The following is a 5,592-nucleotide window of genomic DNA, read 5'->3' on the forward strand; positions in this document are numbered from 1 at the left end:
ATTTGATGATGTCAAAGCTGTTTTAAAAGACGTCTTTTTAGCTCCATTATACATTAAATAAGAGGTTTCAATTTAGAGGAATGATTCTTTTTTTAAAAATAATAATAGAAGTAGATACCTAAACCTTTGTATAGATATAAACATTTTTCAAATCTGTACGAACCTCTACCTTAAGCAAGTCTACTATGATTATTGTTTAGTTATGTATTTATTAAAATTTTAATTAGTTCACCTATGTGTTTTACCGTGAAAGCATGTAGTCCCACAAGTAAGTAATCCTGAAAGTTGGTTTTTGTAATATGTATAAAATGAATCTATTCCATGCGATCTATAAGGTTGTTAAAAGTCACATCAAATTTGGAAAACTAAAATAATTGCACAGACTTTGATGCTGTTAGTATTCATACAAATTTTATATAAAAACAAATTAAGCTTCCGTTTCTCATGCTTTAGCAAAATTAAAGCATGTAGACTTTTCGCAATATGTAGATATTTATATTTGTATAAGAGGCATAGGGTGTTAGAATATATCTCTTACATATACTTGAACAGTTGTTTCATATCATATCAGCCACTACATAATAATGTCTTCTTATTATCTTTATGCACTTCTTCTTCTGCTTTTGCTTTTCTTCCATGCTTCACCATCCGTTCTCCCATTTCACAATACTTCAAATTTGAAGTGCAATCAGAGGGAGAGGCAGGAACTCCTCAACTTCAAACATGGCCTCATAGATAACTATGACATGCTGTCTACATGGAGGAATGATGAGAACAATCAAGATTGTTGCAAATGGAAAGGTATTCAATGCAATCATCAAACACGTCATGTAACCATCCTTAGTCTTCCTGGTCAGTATCCTGATCAATATTTGAAAGGTGAAATCAATATCACTTTATTGTTTGCCTTGCAAAATATTCAACATTTGGATCTCAGCCACAACTTTTTTTTAGGGAGTCACATCCCTCAAGAGATGGGCTCACTTACCAACTTAAGATATCTCAGTCTCTCCTATTCTTTTTTTGGTGGGGGCATTCCTACCCAACTTGGAAACCTTACACATTTACTCTCTCTGGATCTAAGTTACAATTATCTTTTCCATGGAGAAATCCCTTATCAATTTGGACGCCTTACAAATTTAAGGTATCTCAATCTCAGTTACAATTATCTAAACGGGGAACTCCCTTATCAACTTGCAAATTTGTCACAGTTGAGGTATCTTGATCTTGGAAGCAATTCATTTTCTGGAGCACTTCCTTTCCAGATTGGGAATCTTCCTTTCTTGCACACTCTTAGACTTGCTGGCAATTTTGATGTCAAACCTACGGATGCAGAATGGTTGTCTAAGCTCTATTACCTAACAAATCTTGCCTTGTATTATTTACATAATCTTGATTGGTTGCAAATGATTATTTTTCCAAACTTAAGAGAGTTCAGGCTAGTTGATTGTTCTCTTTCAGATATCCATATACAATCCCTGTTTTATTCATATTCCAATTTCTCAACTTCTCTTACCATCCTTGATCTTTCTTCTAATATGCTCACATCCTCAACATTTCAATTATTGTCAAACATTAGCCTTAATCTTCAGGAGCTTTATCTTTCTGATAATAACATTGTTTTGTCATCTCCTTTCCACTCAAATTTTCCTTCTCTAGTGATCCTTGACCTTTCTTATAATAATATGACATCATTGGTCTTTCAAACTGGTTTCAACTTCAGTTCAAAACTTCAAAATCTTCATTTGGAAAATTGTAATATCAGGGATGATAGTTTTCTGATGTCACCTATTTCAATCACAAATTCTTCATCTTCTCTCGCCTTCCTTGATCTTTCCTTCAATATGTTGAAATCATCATCCATATTTCATTGGCTCATCAACTCCACTACTAATCTTCGTATGCTTTACATTTATGGTAACTTGTTAGAAGGTCCCATTCCAGATGGATTTGGGAAAGTAATGAACTCTCTTGAAATTCTTTCCCTCTCTGGTAACAAACTCCAAGGCGAGATTCCATCATTCTTTGGAAACATGTGCACATTGCAGATTTTAGACCTCTCAGAAAACAAGTTGAGTGGAAAAATTTCTAACTTCTTTCAAAATTCTTCATGGTGCAATAAACACAGGTTGGAGGGTTTGTCTTTATCTGATAACCAGATTACCGGCAGGCTACCTGCAAGCATTGGATTGCTATCTGAGTTGGAGGTTTTATCCTTGGATGGAAATCGCTTGGAGGGTGACATCACCGAATCCCATCTTTCCAATTTTTCCAAATTATACATGTTAAGCTTATCAGATAACTCATTTTCTCTAAAATTTGGACCTACTTGGGTTCCTCCTTTCCAACTATTAATTTTGGAACTAAGATCTTGTAATCTGGGCTCGACTTTTCCAAGTTGGCTTCAAACTCAAAGTTCCATAATTCTTCTAGATATTTCTAAGAGCAGGCTTAATGATTCCGTACCATACTGGTTTTGGAACAACTTGCAAAATATGGGAAAGTTAAATATGTCTTACAATAATCTCATTGGTGCAATTCCCAATATATCATTGAAGCTTCTTCACTAACCGTTTATATTTCTGCACTCAAATCAATTTGAAGGAAAAATTCCACCATTTTTACTACAAGCTTCGAAGCTCAAGCTCTCCAAAAACAAATTTTCAGATTTGTTTTCATTCTTATGTGATTGGAGCACAACTGCAAATTTGGCCTCTTTAGATTTATCAAACAATGAGATAAAGGGGAAACTCCCAAACTGTTGGAAATACGTTGATCGGTTACTGTTTCTTGATTTAAGCAACAATAAATTGGTAGGAAAGATTCCTGCGTCCATGGGCAGCCTTGTTAACTTGGAAGCCTTGGTCTTACGAAACAATAACCTAATGGGTGAATTAGCTTCCACTCTGAAGAATTGCAGCAATTTGATTACATTGGATGTGAGTGAAAATATATTGTCTGGTCCAATACCATCATGGATCGGAGAAAGTATGCAGCAATTGATAATCTAGAACATGCGAGGGAATTACTTCTATGGACATCTTCCAGTTAATCTCTGTTATTTGAAGCATATTCAATCGTTGGATCTTTCTAGGAATTACTTATCCAGAGGTATTCCAACGTGCTTAAAGAATTTGACTGCAATGTCTGAAAAGATCATCAATAGAAGTAAAACTCTAAATCAGATATATTGGTCTGGCAATCTTACTTACTATGAACCTTACCGTTCTTTTACGTCCAATTCTGATAATTATACACTTAATATAACATGGATGTGGAAAGGTGTGGAACAGTGGTTTTCTGATCCAGAGTTACGGCTCAAGAGCATTGATCTTTCAAGTAATAGTTTAACAGGTGAAATACCGAAAGAGATTGGATATTTGGTTGGGCTAAATTCCTTGAATTTATCCAGAAATAATCTGAGAGGAGAAATTCCTTCTGGGATTGGGAATTTAAGTTCACTAGAGTCCCTTGACTTATCAAGAAATCATATAAGTGGAGGAATTCCTTCTTCTCTTTCTCAAATTGACGGTCTAGGCAAACTAGACTTGTCATACAACTCTCTTTCTGGAAGAATCCCATCAGGAAGACATTTTGAAACCTTTGATGGCTCTAGTTTTAAAGGAAACAATGATCTTTGTGGAGAGCAAGTGATTAGAAGTTGTCCTGGAGATGGAGATGGAGATGGAGATGAAAGAAGAGAAAAGGTTGGAGAAGGTGAAGATATGAATGGTGATGAAGAGAGTGATTGGTACGAGGCATTGTACATAAGCATGGGGATAGGATACTTCACTGGATTTTGGGGCTTATTAGGGCCAATACTACTTTCACGTTCTTTCAGAAATGCTTATCTCAACTTCCTAAACAGATTCATAGACTGTATGTATGAACAATGTGCCAGGTGCCAGGTGTTGTTGACTGCAAGAAAAAGGTATGTTAATCAAATATATCAATATTTCCTTCACAAATGAAGTGGAATACATACTTTAAACAGAAAGCTGCAATTAAATGTAATCCAATTGTTAGGAGTAGTATTGAATTTTGTTCATCCTCGCTAAACATATGCAGTAATTATCCCTTACTATAACGCTTATTGCTTCAACTGGAGTGTAACTTAGAGGGAAAAAAAAGAAAAAAATATAGCTTATATGATTGAAGTGTGTTTAATTTTATAATCTAAAGGTCAAATAATTATTTGCATCAAATTATGTAACTTATTTTATCAGGTGATATTTTTTTTTTTACGTTAACAGAAGAATGATGAATTTTTCATAATTAAGATTTTAAATTTGATTAAATTTTATTTGGTTAGTAAAAAATATTATTAAAAATTTAATTTATTATCATATTAAATGATTTAGTAAAAATAATATATTTTTTTAGAAAAATATTTTATTTTTATTTGAAAAAAAAACTCATATTTTCATGAGAATGTTTGTAAAATGAATATCATCCATCTATTGACAGTTTTTTTGATAAAACATTTATTCTTATTTTACAATATGTAGTGTGAAGATATTAAGATTTTTTTAATCTTCTTTTATATATATAAAGTCATTTAATATTAGTTTTTTGGTATTAAGATCTCATATATATATATATATTAGAAACATATTAGAGATTGATAATTTAATTTTGAGATTTATATTTCTTTATATAAGTGTTCTCTCTTTCTCTTTCTCTCTCTATTTATATATATTTGTTTCTTCACTTTCAGTATTTTTCTTTTTGCATTTACGTGTTGCTCACTTAGTACTGATAAAAAAAATGTTTCGCTCAGTACAAACATAATATGCGTAGACATTGGGAAAAGATAATAAATATGTGATGGTTGCGATATGACATATTTCTCTTATTTTTTTAATAATTAAATCGTATTTTTTATAGTTTGACTATTATTATTATAAAATATAACTTAATAAGGAAGATCATAAGAAATTGGTGATTTTAATTCTTAACTTAACGAGCAAGTTACGTGGTTGAAACTTCTTGTCATTTAAAAACTAGTGATATTAATGGGAATATAGATATGATTTATCTTACATGAATTTTACCCTCAAAGGTAATGCTTAGTATAATTTATTGAAACAGTTGCAGTTTAATTATGTGTGGAATTCGGAGAAGGGGAGTTTAATTACATTCATTTTTACAATTTCACCTAGAAAAATATAATTCCGTCTTTATTTATCTTGTAATAAACCACATTAATGGTTGTACAAAAATTGCAGGTTATTTGTGCTACGCACTTCTGATTGATCTGGGATGAATGAAGGCATCATTGGTTGCCATAGGAGTGAAGGATAGTTATTTAGTATTTTGTAGTAAATAATGTCTTTCAAAATCTTATTTCCAGATTATGATTTGATTCAGTTATTTTGCATAATACATTTTGTAACGTTGTTTCGTTCTGATTCAATACCTTAGAATTGTAAGATCCTAATGTGATCAGTTTATATTTTATTTTCAACCACACTTTTGCTAGTTTTCATATTATGATTGAAGATACCCACTTGTTTCTAGTTAATGGCCTTATCTGTATGTTTTGCCATTTTTAAAAATATATTTCTGCATTTAAATGGGAGAGAAATGCAA

General features: G+C 32.0%; 1 pseudogene across 1 annotated transcript; it reads left to right on the forward strand.

Moving 5' to 3' along the window:
- The first annotated feature begins 557 nt into the window (after window positions 1–557).
- LOC137837528 (receptor-like protein EIX1) lies at window positions 558–5,390 on the forward strand (annotated as a pseudogene). Its single transcript, XR_016520647.1, has 2 exons — window positions 558–3,931; window positions 5,229–5,390. The product of XR_016520647.1 is annotated as a receptor-like protein EIX1 (transcript).
- The last annotated feature ends 202 nt before the right edge of the window (window positions 5,391–5,592 follow it).

The sequence above is a fragment of the Phaseolus vulgaris genome, chromosome 4 (genome assembly GCF_051622355.1).
Source record: "Phaseolus vulgaris cultivar YP4 chromosome 4, ASM5162235v1, whole genome shotgun sequence".
NCBI classification, from domain to species: Eukaryota; Viridiplantae; Streptophyta; class Magnoliopsida; order Fabales; family Fabaceae; genus Phaseolus; species Phaseolus vulgaris.